A 13,948-nucleotide genomic window follows, 5' to 3' on the forward strand; every position below is an offset into this window, starting at 1 on the left:
TTAATTACCTTCTGGTTTTTGAGTCTTTGGGCTTCATCTTTTCAATTTTTTCTCCACACCATAAGGGCTAGAAACTCATTTTTGAAATGAAAACTGAGATTCTCACATAATCACATGACTGCAAGAGCTGGGGCATTCAGAAAATCACCACATTCTGTAAAATTTACAACACAGTTGAGTGACTGGCAACACTGGATATATTTTCATATTTGTGTATTTGATTTATTCAATAAATCCAAACATGGTTAGGCATGGGAATGGTAACACAGAATACCCAAATAGGGCTTGGTAGTAAAATGCTAAATTTTACCTGAAAATATTCCATTTATATATCCCTTTCTTGCTTGCGTGTCTCCACTAGTTTGCTTATATAGCTCCAGTTACACATCCTTTTAGTCCTTGTTTTGGATTACACACACGCTTGTCAAGCATTCACTATACACAGTCAGTGTTCTGGTGTGCTGAACTGGGGATGGGTACCACAGTGAAAGGACAGCACATGTCAAAGTGCCTAAAGCTCTGGGATGAAGACTGTGGTTGACAACTATGCTCCTCTGTTGCAATGGCACTCTCCACAAGATGGGGTAAAGTTCGTTTGTGTGGTAGACAGAACTTTCTCAGAGCAATGGTTCTCAGCGAGGGGGATGCGTACTCTTGGGGGTACGCAAAGATCTTCCAGAGGGTACATCAACTCATCTAGATAAAAAGCACTACAGAAATCAATACAAACTAAAATTTCACACAATGACTTGTTTATATTGCTCTATACGCTATATACTGACATGTAAGTACAATATTTATATTCACATTGATTTATTTTATAGTTATATGGTAAAAATGAGAAAGTAAGCAATTTTTTAATAATAATGCGCTGTGACCCTTTTGTATTTTTATGTGTGATTTTGTAAGCAAGTAGTTTTTAAGTGAGGTGAAACTTGGAGGTACACAAGACAAATCAGACACCTGAAAGGGGTAGTCTGGAAAGGGGTACAGTAGTCTGTCTTAGGGTATGTCTATACTGCAGCTAAGAACATGTGGCTAGCCCATGCCAGCTGACTCAGGCTCACAGGGCTTGGGCTAAGATGCAAGCTAATTGCAGTGTAGACATTCAGCCTCAGGCTCCAGCCTGAGCTCTCAGACCCTCACAAGGTCCTACAGCCTGGTCTCCAGCCCAAGCTTGAATGTCTACACCGCAGTTAAACAGCCCCACAGCTAGAATTACCACCTTTGAAATGCAAAAAATCCGGCATGCCCCCACATAAGGCAAACCCACCACAACCCCAACCACAAGCCAACTCCACAAACCCCTCCTTCACAAGCCACTGATAGTGTCTAGAGAGACAAAATGTATAGATGAAGATTGATAACATCACACATCTCCTCACTCCCCCGTGACTCAAACCCTCTCACACACACACATGATCTACAACCCATCCTGGACAACGATCCCTCACTTTCACAGGCCTTGGGAGGCAGGCCAGTCCTCGCCCACAGACAACCTGCCAACCTGAAGCATATTCTCACCAGCAACTACACACCGCACCATAGTAACTCTAACTCAGGAACCAATCCATGCAACAAACCTCGATGCCAACTCTTTGCATGTATCTACACCAGCGACACCATCACAGGACCTAACCAGATCAGCCACACCATCACCGGTTCATTCACCTGCAAGTCCACGAATGTAACCTATGCCATCATGTGCCAGCAATGCCCCTCTGCTATGTACATTGGCCAAACTGGACAGTCCCTACGTAAAAGGATAAATGGACACAAATCAGATATTGGGAAAGGCAATATACAAAAACCTGTAGGAGAACACTTCAACCTCCCTGGACACACAGTAGCAGATTTAAAGGTAGCCATCCTGCAGCAAAAAAACTTCAGGACCAGGCTTCAAAGAGAAACTGTTGAGCTTCAGTTCATTTGCAAATTTGACACCATCAGCTCAGGATTAAACAAAGACTGTGAATGGCTCACCAACTGCAAAAGCAGTTTCTCCTCCCTTGGTGTTCACACCGCAACTGCTAGAAGAGGGCCTCATCCTCCCTGATTGAACAAACCTCATTATCCCTAGCCTGATTCTTGCTTGCATATTTGTACCTGTCTCTGGAAATTTCCACTACATGCATCCGACGAAGTGGGTATTCACCCACAAAAGCTTATGCTCCAATACGTCTGTTAGTCTATAAGGTGCCACAGGACTCTTTGCCACTTTTACAGATCCAGACTAACACAGCTACCCCTCTGATACTAAACTTTTAACATTAGCTAAAACCCAGTGTATTGTAATGATAATGCAAATCTTTAGATCCATGGGAAAAGAAAAGGAAGCTTAAATTATTTTTCTGGCAACTCCATAAAAAACCAGCCAGCCCATTCAAATACCGACCAGGTGGTAACCCTACTCATAGCCCAAGCACCGGCAAGGGTGCCATTTAGATAGGGCAGAGGGGGACTACTGACCCACCTCCCCCGGAGTTTCATACAGGGGGTGTGCTTCCAGGCAGAGCTCTTAACTGCTCAAAAATAGTGCGGAATATGAGTTCTGCAGAGAGGTGCTTCTCCCAGCTTGTGTCTCTGGGGCAGGGAGTCAGTGTTTTGTTTACAAACAGAGGCAGGGTGATTAAGATAAGTCAAGGCTGATAATTAAATTAATGATCTGGCAGTCCTTAAATGAACCTGTAAAACAGGAATCCCTTGGGGGGAAATGGAGTTGAAGAGAGATACAGCCAAGCCTTCTGAGCCAACGGGGTTACATTCAAAAAAGAGGAATACATGAGGGCCATAAGTGAAAAGAAGGGGCCAAAACCTAGGGAAGGGATAGCAGTGGTATAAAGAAGTTCCCACTCTACCTCTGGTACTTATATGGCCCTATCACTGTAGTATCTGAGCGCCTCACATCACATCCCCTTGGTGAGGCAGAGCAGTATCCCCAGTGTACAGATGGGGCACTGAGGCACAGAGAGACTAACAGCCAGATTTTCAAAAGTCTTTAGGCACCTAATGGGATTTTCAAAAGTGCCTAAAAGGCTACATGCTTTGTAAACCCCACTAGATACCCTAGCTACATCTTTGAGTGCCTAAAAACATTTTAAACTCTGTCCCTAAGGCACTGACCTGAGGTCATGCAAGAAGTCCATGCGGGGTGGAGGGGAGAGTAGAACCCAGGTCTCTGAGGGCTAGCTCCCTATCCACTGGACTAGCCTTTCTCTTGGCTGCATGCTGTGTAAAAGAGGCCTCTGATGGATGGGAGAAAAAACAAGAAGGCCAGTTCTCTGGGACTCCAGCACATGGTTCCAGGTGATTGGGAACAATGCCATGGTTGCAGTATCAAAAGCAACAAAGAGGTCAGGAAAGATGAAGAAAGTAAGAGAATGAGAGTCAGATGAGAGAAGAGCACTTAACTGCCAATGGGTGGCAGGTTCTGCCCCAGGCTGAGTTGTACAGCAATGCCTGCTTTGCAATTTTAGATTTTAACTGAAAACCCTTTTGTTTTGTCCTTTTTTGTTCTGAGTTTGAGAAAAGGAAGGAATGAGAAAGTGTCGTCTGAGTATCAGATGTAATTATACATCAAATTCTTAGGGTTTCAGCTATATTCAGGCCAAAGAACAGAAATTTTATCCACAAAGTCCATAAAATCGACCATTATTGTCATGATTTGTGTTATTCACTGGGCACAATCTGTGCGCTCAGCACTGTTCAGAATATGCAAGAAAATGTAGTCCCTGAGCCAATGCATACAAGACGTGTAACTCTGGATAAGATGGCTCAGATATTTAAGTATGAAGTGTATAGTTATTGACCACACGTGGTCACTGTGATGTTTATATCTATGAATGCAGGCACTGAGGGCAACAGAAGTTTTACTTGATTAAGGACTAGAAGATTTGACCCTCCAACTTTCTTTCACAGAGGAGCTGCCTAGAGCTCCTGTGCCTGTTTATTTTCCTTTCCTGCCTGCAGTGGCCCTGATATACTTCAGAAGTCTCAATTTTTTTCCCCAACTTCAAAACATTGAATTTTCTTGGTGTTTGATTTAAAATATTCTCCTGTGAAAACTGCAACTCAATCACTGCAGTGTTGTGTTTAAGAGCCTTCTGAAAAGTAACTAGCCTTTAAACAGAAAGCAGTGTTGCTAACTCATGATTTTGTCATGAGTCTCATGATAACTGTTTTCCTTAAAGTCCCAGCTGCTGGAGTCAAGTGATATGTAATGATTTCAGCCTTCATTCTTTAAAAAAAAATAATGAAGTTTCTAGCCCTTGTGGCTGTGGAGAAGCTTCAAAATGTGACACCAGTGCACCTTAAAGGCTCAAAAAGCAGAATGTAAATAAAAAGAACACCAAATCTATTATTTTTACATACTCTCATTATTTTAAAGCCAATCTCATGATTTTTGGTGAGCCTGATTCTTGATTTTTGAACATTTGGGGTTGGCAATACTATGAAAATGACTTGAGAATGTCAGTTTCACTCCTGCTAAAGTCATTTTCTAGTCTATTATTTGTAGTGGGGTAACACCCCTAGAGCCCCAAGCTGGAGCAGTATAAACTCACAGGGCCTTGCCCCAATAGGATGTTTCCAAAAGTTAAATGATCTATTCCAAGCCTGATGAACTGCAAAAATGTGATAGAAAGTAATCTAGTCTTTTCTACAATTGTTTCAATTGTTCTATTCAAGAGTTAGTAACAAAGTAAAAATATACATTAATTTTTTTAAACTGAACCAGCATCCCTTAAGTGAATTGACACAAGATGTCAGAACATCTTCCTATTAGAGCTGAGTGGGTCTAATATTTATTTAATTTTCTTTCTTTATATAGGAATTGGAAATTATCTGACAGGAGCACTGTATCTAAGTTATTATCTTAAAAAAAAAAAAAGAAAGTTTTCAGGTGCCCAACTAGTGTTTGGAATCACAGTTAAAGTTGCCCCGCAATCTGAAATGGTGCCCCAGAGCGCTGGGAGGTCTGGTCAGCTGGCATGGGCCAGCCCTGGGTTTTTAATTGCAGTGCAGACACACCTTTCAGGGCAGGCTTGAGAGCGTGGATCTAGCCACCCCAGGAACTAAGGCCATTCACAAACCTCACCACCTCTTGCTCCAAGCGCATTGCTTTGTCCTGACTTTCTCTAACACAAGTACACAGACAGCAACCTGGATAGTTCAAACCCAACAAACCGCCCCTACCAAGAGCAACCCCTCCTCTGCGCGCCCAGCTCTCCCGAGCAGGAGCCCAGGCACCAAGCCACGTGCGGGCTGGAAACGAGCCCGAGCAGAAAGGCTCTGGCAACCGGGGTGGCCCGTTACCGCCCCAGCCTTACCGCTAGGGGGCTCAGGGGGAGCCGCTGCCCCACACCAGTCACCCTGGGGCGAGGCCGAGCCTCCAGCTCGCGACCCTAGGGAAGGGGGGTTGGTCTGGTGCCGCCACAATGGACCCTTAGAGAACGGACTCCCGCGGTGCCGCGGCTCCTGCTGCCTCAGAACCCGGGACACGCCCCCTGTCCCGCCCAGCCCGCTCACAGAGCGGAGCCGGGCCTCTCCGCCGCCAACCAAAACATTGACATGTGCGTCTCGCGCTCCACAGTCACGTGACGCGGCCGGTTTGGCAAGCCCGTGACGTCACAAACGTCGTAACCAATCGAAAATCATACTTCCGGGTAGCAACAAGCGCCGCGGCAAGCGGCCAATCCGCGGGAGCGGGCGGCTGGGGACTTTAGCCTCGCTGTTAGTTCCATCATCAGCCCTGGAGCTGCTTGGGGTCCGTCAGGTGAGTGCTGCGCGCCGCGCTTCCCCGGGCCTGCCGCGGGGCCAGGGCAGCGGGAGCCAGGCCGGGGTTTGCGGGGTAGGGCTGCTGGGGGCGGGGCTGGCGCTGAATGGGGCGGGGGCCTGGGCGGGTTGGAACCAGAGCAGGAGGGGGCTGGGGCAAGAGGGGGGCTGGGCTGAGGTGGGCGGGGGGGCTGGAGTAGGAGAGGGAAGGGATCGGGGGCTGGGGCAGGGATTGAGGGGCTGGGACAGGAGGGGCAGGGATTGGGGGGCTGGGCTGGGGCAGGGATTGGGGGGCAGGGGTCGGGAGGGCTGGGACGGGCAGGAGGGGGCAACGGTGTTGTTTGGATGGGGCTGAACATGGAGAGAGGGTTGCTGGGATCAAGAGGCTGGGGCTGCGCTAGGCTGGGGATGTCTAGAGGAGCAAGGAATAGGATAGCAGTGGGCTGTGTGGTTGGGCAATGTGGGAAGTGAAGGCAGTTGGGGGAACAGATTTTTACCCTAGGTTGCTGGGGGCAGGAGTTGCTGGAGTTAGAAACCGGGTACATTTAGGAGCCTGCAGATTAGGGAAAAGGTGAATTTAGAGGCATAGGCCTAGTGGTCCAGGGTAGGGAGTGGCAGATGGGTTTCTGGGTTTGAGCAAGGCAGCTGTCTGTCATGGGGAGGCATGGGAGACTTGCGATGGGAGGCCATGAAAACTCTGGGGATTCAAGGGAGGATGCTGTATTCCTTGATTGCTGAGAAGGAGCCAGGGAGTGAGCAGGGCTGGTGATAGAAAATGAGGAGATGGCTTTTCAGCAGGGAAGTCCTCATGGTGCAGAGTCCAGAGTGCTGAACGGGGAGGGATGGAGTAGTGTAGGATCACATCTTTCTAACTTTGTCTGATGAGGGATTTTCTGTTCTGAATGGGACTTTAAGTGCTGTCAGTTTCATGTGTGATGCTTTATCCACCCCACCACAAGCAAAACAATCTCAAAAATGCCTTGCAATTCTTTACTCTGTCAAGATTTCCCATTTCTTTTGAGGAAAGGGTGGAGACCCAAAAAAACCAAGAAACCAACTCTTATTTGTGCTTTCAGTGCTTGGAAACCCAGAAGCTAAACAATATCTGTTTTTTTCTGTAGTGCCAATCACTGCAAATCAAATAACCAAGTTTATTGTAAATTATCTGTTGTGTGAAGTTGGAGGGTAAGTTTTTCAGGGAAAGAGATGTGAGGAAAACAAAAATATAATGGGTCCAACATTCAGAAGTCTAGAGAACTCTATTCTTGCTGTGGTGGTGCAAAGGAGTTTTCTCCGCATGAGGTAATGAGATCATGAAAATCTCACTCTATGTAAGAGGTATGTATAATTGTATAAAGTTCATATGGGCTGGCAGCTCTTAAAACTGGTGAGTTCAGGAATAGCGAAACTTTGTTCAGCTGAGGGCTATGTTAGTAGTTTTCCAGGAGATGAGGAGGATCAAAGCGAAGGCTCAATTCTGCAGCTGGACCATTTTCTAATGTAGGGCCCTGTTGGCTCTAATTTCCTTAAATGCAGCTTCTCTTGTTTTCTGGCATATCTGTAAGAGTTTTGAGCCTGAGATGCTCCAGGAGAGAAGCCAAGTTCATAAAAGCAGATCACTGCATAGCGGGTTATAATCTCCATGGTCTATGTACAGTAATGCCCCGCTTAACATCCTCTCACTTAACATTGTTTCAATCTTACATCCGTGGTCAATTACAGAACATGCTCCATTTAAAGTTGTGCAATGCTTCTCTATAACATTGTTTGGCTGCCTGCTTTGTCCACAGCTGGCAGTCCCCCTATCAGATCCCCTCCACGTCTCCACCCCACAATGCCTCCCGCCTGCAGGCAGACCCCGTGGATCAGTGCCTTTCCCCTCCTCCTTCTGCCCGCAGCAATCAGCTGGCTTGCGGCATTCTGTAGGGAGGGGGGAGGAGCAAGGACTCAGCGTGCAGGCTCCCCCTCCCTCCCCTGCTGCCCAAACACTGCAAACCAGCTGATTGCTGCGGGGAGGGGGAGGAGTGAGGACGTGGTGCACCTCCCCTGCCTCCTGCCCTCGGCAATCAGCTGGCTTGCGGCATTTGAGAGGCAGGGGAGGGAGGGAGAGCCCGCATGCCAAATCCTTGCTCCTGATCCCTCCCTACAGAATGCCGCAAACCAGCTGATTGCCGTGGGCAGAAGGCAGGGGAGGGAGCGGGGAGGAGCAAGGACGTGGCATGCAGAGTAAAAATGGGGGGAAAGAAGAGGCGGGTTAAGGGTGGGGGCTTGGGGGAAGGGGTGAAGTGCGTGGGCCGAGGGTTGAGCCCCCCCTCCCCCACCCTGGTGCTTGCAGAGTAGGGGAAGCTGCTGGCTGCGCAACATGCTTCTCCTAGCCTACAGCACCTTCAGCCTCCTTGCCTGCCTCATTGTCTCCAGTGCCAGTGGGCTGTGCCTGTGTGGGGTAAGGCGGGGGTACCTCCCAACTTATAGTACTGTACTGTATGGCAAAAAAAAGTTTTCCTGGAACTAACCCTCCCCCCCCCGTTTACATTCATTCTTATGGGGAAATTGGATTCACTTAGCATCGTTTCACTTAGAATCATAGAATATCAGGGATGGAAGGGACCTCAGGAGGTCATCTAGTTCAACCCCCTGCTCAAAGCAGGACCAATCCCCAACCAAATCATCCCAGTCAGGGTTTTGTCAAGCCTGACCTTAAAAACATCTAAGGAAGGAGGTTCCACCACCTCCCTAGGTAACGCATTCCAGTGTTTCACCACCCTCCTAGTGAAAAAGTTTTTCCTAATATCCAACTTAAACCTCCCCCACTGCAACCTGAGACGATTACTCCTTGTTCTGTCATCAGCTGCCACTGAGAACAGTCTAGATCCATCCTCTTTGGAACCCCCTTTCAGGTAGTTGAAAGCAGCTATAAATCCCCCCTCATTCTTCTCTTCTGCAGACTAAACAGTCCCAGTTCCCTCAGCCTCTCCTCATAAGTCATGTGTTCCAGTCCCCTAATCATTTTTGTTGCCCTCCGCTGGACTCTTTCCAATTTTTCCACATCCTTCTTCTAGTGTGGGGCCCAAAACTGGACACAGTACTCCAGATGAGACCTCACCAATGTCGAATAGAGGGGAATGATCACGTCCCTCGATCTGCTGGCAATGCCCCTACATATACATCCCAAAAAGCCATTGGCCTTCTTGGCAACAAGGGCACACTGTTGACTCATATCCAGCTTCTCGTCCACTGTAACCCCTAGATCCTTTTCTGCAGAACTGCTGCCTAGCCATTCGGTCCCTAGTCTGTAGCGGTACATGGGATTCTTCCGTCCTAAGTGCAGGACTTTGCACTTGTCCTTGTTGAACCTCATCAGATTTCTTTTGGCCCAATCCTCTAATTTATCTAGGGCCCTCTGTATCCTATCCCTACCCTCCAGCGTATCTACCTCTCCTCCCAGTTTAGTGTCATCTGCAAATTTGCTGAGGGTGCAATCCACATCATCCTCCAGATCATTTATGAAGATATTGAACAAAACCGGCCCGAGGACTGACCCTTGGGGCACTCCACTTGATACCGGCTGCCAACTAGACATGGAGCTATTGATCACTACCCGTTGAGCCTGACAATCTAGCCAACTTTCTATCCACCTTATAGTCCACTTAAAGTCACATTTTTCAAGAACATAACTACAACGTTAAGTGAGGAGTTACTCTTTCTCAAATAAAGATTGGTGAGAAGCATGTTGCAGCATTTTTAGCTAGAGCTAGACCAGAGGTGGACAAACTACAGCCCGTGAGCCACATCTGCCCCGCAGGACCCTCCTGCCCGGCTCCTGGCCCGGGTGGCTAGTCCCTAGCCCCTCCCCGCTGTTCCCCCTCCCCCACAGCCTCAGCACGCCACGCCGCTGGCACAACGCTCTGGGCAGCCGGGCAGCGCAGTTGCAGAGCTGCGACCTGACCCGGTGCTCTGGGCGGCGTGGTAAGGGGGCAGGGAGCGGGGGGGTTGGATAGAGGGCAGGGGAATTGGGGGGTGGTGGTCAGGGATTGGGGGTGTGGATGGGATTGGGGCGGTCAGAGGGCGGAGAACGGGGGGTTGGATGGGGCAGGGTTTCCAGGGGGCAGTCAGGAAGCGGGGGGGTTGGATGGGGTGGCGGGGGGCAGTCAGGGGCAGAGGTTCTGGGGGCAGTCAGGGGACAGGGAACAGTGGGTTGTGGATGGGATAGGAGTCCCGAGGGAGCTGTCAGTGGGCGAGAAGCAGGGGGGTCGGATAGGAGGCACAGGCCAGGCCACGCCTGGCTGTCTGGGGAGACACAGCCTCCCCTAACCGGCCCTCCATACAATTTTGGAAACGCGATGTGGCCTTCAGGCCAAAAAGTTTGCACGCCCCTGAGATAGACAGATATTTTCATCTTGTGCAATATTAAATGTTCTCTTTTTTAATAGAAAAACAATATTTTTGTTCGTTGTTTTTTTTAATAGAAAATTCAGGTCATCATGTGCTAATCTCACATGGAGTTATCGACTTTCTGTGGCTGTGTCTCACTATGGCTTTCTCCACAAGAGTTTTATTGCTAATTAAATTAGTTGTTTCCTAGTGATTTTTTGTTTTGTTTTGTTCCACCCGGGAAGTATAAATATGCTTACTTGCCCTAAACATGGGAGGTCATAAAAGTGTAAGAAAGAAAGACCTAAGTGATCCAGATTCTAGATACAAGTTTCTAAAGTTTATGTAGGAGCAGCAAAAGTATTGTCTGATGTGTGCATTTGGCTGCCACTTCCATTAGTATTTTTAAAACCTTCAATCCAGCTATCAGTTTTGTAGGGGTAGAGAAAACATTTACTGAATTTTTATTTCCTAATGAAGACTTTCATTTCAGTCCCATTGGTTTGCAGGTCATCTTTAAGGCTATAAAGTAATCAAGAGTTTATTGACCATGTATACAAAGGCATGTTGTTTTGAAGCAGACAGAACTTTTATAGGAGTGTTTATGCATAATTGTACTGACTCACTCTGACTGACTCAGTCTCTCAAAGTTCAAGAGCTTAAAAAAAGAAAAATTAACTTTTTTTTAAAAGAATTGAATTTATTCGCTATTTTACTAGGGTTTCACTGATGATCAGTTGTTCCATTTTATATCCTTCCTGTTTGATGTAAAATTTGAATGACACAGTTTTAAGTTCGAGTCCTACCCATATACTTGCACACCTGCTTACCTTTATGGATGTGAGGAAGCCCATTGCTTGATATGGGAGGGAGGAGGGAACAAACCTTTACATTTATTTGTGGAGAAAACTATGGTAATCCCAGAAGCCAGTGCAGCCCTTTGTCATCTTTAGAGTCTTTAATATCAATACTTCTGCTGCCAATAAAGGAAATAAGTTAAACATTAAAAAGAGAGTTCAATTTCTTCTTTTTTAAAACAATGTGATGCTAGTAGTAACTAATCAAGCCCTATACAAGATCACAAAGCAATACTTGAATCTCTCTGTATTGAATTTCTTTGCTGCCTTAACATTCCCATTCATGTTCTTAAATGTCTTCATAACTTTAGTGGGACTATTCACATGCATTCCATCCAGTCTGTAATGACTTTTGATGCTCTGAACTCCTCCCATGTTGTCAGTATCTTTCTGGTAATGAGATGCCCAAAAACAAACATTAACTGGTGATTATTTTGTCTATGTTCCAGTTCTTTCTGTAGCACTTAACACATTGACTTAATGTAGCCGGATCTATTTTTTTTCCTTTGACACTCTAGTGGCATAGCTCAGATGGTGACTGTCACAAACACCTGAACGCCAGATATTTGATAAGAAGGATAAAACAGCCTTTTATAGGAACAACATTGCCTTCAGTGCAGCACAATGTATGCAGTTTAAAGAAATGACTGAAACACTCTGCCTTGGAGAGAGATGTACTCCTGCGGACAGATTTAAAAATTGAAGTTCACCTACTAGAAGCTGCAAGTGAAGAAACAGGAGAAATTAAAGGCAGAACTAAAAGTAGGAACATTGACATTAATACAAGATGGTTTGAACATGAGAAGCATCCTGATTAAGGCTTCTGATTGTCCTATTTAATGCTATTGATTTTAGGGTTTCCAGCCCTCCAGGATTGTCGTGGAGTCTCCAAGAATTAAAGAGTAATCTTTAATTGAAGATTATGTCATGTGATGAAATCTCCAGGAACCTCCAACCAAAATTGGCAGCCCTAATTGACTTTCTCTCTCTCCCTCTCTCCTAAAAAACAAAAAACAAACAAAAAAACCCTACAGAATATTGTGTCCAGATTGCCATTAAGGAATCTAGGAAAATATAATTGCAGCTTATGCCATTTGCACAACCTATACTATGAAGTTGTTCAGCACACTATTTAACACTCATGGAGGAAAATATGGGTAACGCCTCCCGCATAGAACAGTTTAATATTTTCAGCCAAAACATTTTCCCATTAGAAAAATGAAGGGTGTTTTATTAAACAAATTTGAGGTGTATGATCCCCTGCAAAAATTAGGAAACATCAAAATGGAAATTTTTCACTTGGAATCGAAATTTTTTGTTTGGTTTTCAGGTTTTGAAAATCAAATTTATTTTTTTTAGTGTTTTGGACTTTCTTTTCCATTTCTCACCTTTCTTTTTGTTTTCTTTCCTACTGAAAACAATAAAATGAAATCTAGACTTTTTCTTTTTGCCATTCTATAAATTTTCAAACCTTTTCCAAAGTTGGAGAAATTAGTGGCAAAAGGAAAAATGAAACAGAGTAAATTTGCCACTCTGTCAAAGAAAGAGAGAAAAACAAATCCAATATTTAGAAAATTCATTTTTTTTTCAAAAGTATTTTGTTTAAAATTTTGGAATAAAGAAATTGTTCCATGTCTCAAAACTCTTTTTCATTTTTTTACCAGATCTCTATAACAGATTGTAGAATTTCAAAAATATAAAATAAATATAACCCATCATCAGCCTCATGTTTAATTGACCGAATAAAGATATTAATGGCTCAATTTCCTTATGACACATTAGAACTCTCAGGATGATTGTGTCTCTGTACTCGTATCCGGCTATCATAAGTGTATTGCAATTTATATGAAGGGGCTTTGATCACAGCTCACATTAAACAGCAACGAGCTCTACAGAGAACTACTGCATTTAAAAACATAGCCAAAGGATGTTTTGGAGCACCTTACAATTTGCTAATGCTACTGTGGGACTCTCAATTGAAATCTGGCTTGATCTGGTTAACAATGAAGAACTGGAAGTATATATGACAACACTGAAAATATATTAGGAAAAGGCGTTGAACTTTTCTATTACTTAGCCAACATGACTGATCTCATAATAAGAGACTAAAATGTGGTGTCTGGAGCATAATCCTGAGTAGAACTGGCCAAAATTATTTGGTCAAAACAAAAAAAAAAAAAAAAAGAGAACTTTGGAAATGTGAAACCAAACATCAAAATGAAACATTTCAAATTTGGGGGCTAGATGTTTAAGAGCATATAGGCATCATTCATAAAACCCAACAAGGAGGAGATGGTGCTACCCTCTTAATACCCAGTAGCCCAGTGGTTAGGGAACTGATGTGGGAGACCCAGATTCAGGTCCACACTCTGGAGCAGGGACTTGAACCCAAGCCCCCCACTTAGGGTGCATAGTTCCTTCAACCAATTTGGTGCAAAATTGTATAAGAAAATTCATGGAAGACAGGAGAGATGAATTATAATTGTCAGTTTTACAAAATCTGCACTTCTGTCCAGCCATTTAGGGCATGTTTACGCTCCCCCGCAGTGTGGACTAAGACAGGGATGGCCAACCTGAGCCTGAGAAGGAGCCAGAATTTACCAATGTACATTGCCAAGGAGCCACAGTAATATGTCATCAGCTCCCCCACCCACCTTCCCCCAGTGCCTCCCACCTACCGGCAGCCCCGCCAATCAGCACCTACCCCTCCCTCCCCACACCTCCCAATCAGCTGTATCGGCGTGCAGGGGGCTCTGGGGGAAAGGAAGGAGAAGCGAGGGCACTGCAGGCTGAGGGGAGGGGGCGGGGCCTGTGGCAGAACCAGGGATTGAGCAGTGAGCACCTCGCGGCACATTGAAAAGTTGGCACCTGTAGTTCCAGCCCCAGTGCCTATTCAAGGAGCCACATATTAACTTCTGAAGGGCCGCATGTGGTTCCGGAGCCACAGG

General features: G+C 45.7%; 1 protein-coding gene across 2 annotated transcripts in view; it reads left to right on the forward strand.

Annotated features, from left to right (window-relative positions):
• The first annotated feature begins 5,645 nt into the window (after positions 1–5,645).
• Positions 5,646–13,948, forward strand: part of FBXO25 (F-box protein 25) — a 63,292-nt gene continuing 54,989 nt past the window's right edge. For both annotated transcript variants that reach the window (XM_084623452.1, XM_084623453.1), the window contains exon 1: positions 5,646–5,773. The gene's annotated coding sequence lies outside the window, so the exon portion shown is untranslated. The remainder of the gene's footprint in view (positions 5,774–13,948) is intronic.

This window comes from Lepidochelys olivacea (genome assembly GCF_965140295.1).
Source record: "Lepidochelys olivacea isolate rLepOli2 genome assembly, chromosome: 3".
Classification (NCBI taxonomy): domain Eukaryota; kingdom Metazoa; phylum Chordata; order Testudines; family Cheloniidae; genus Lepidochelys; species Lepidochelys olivacea.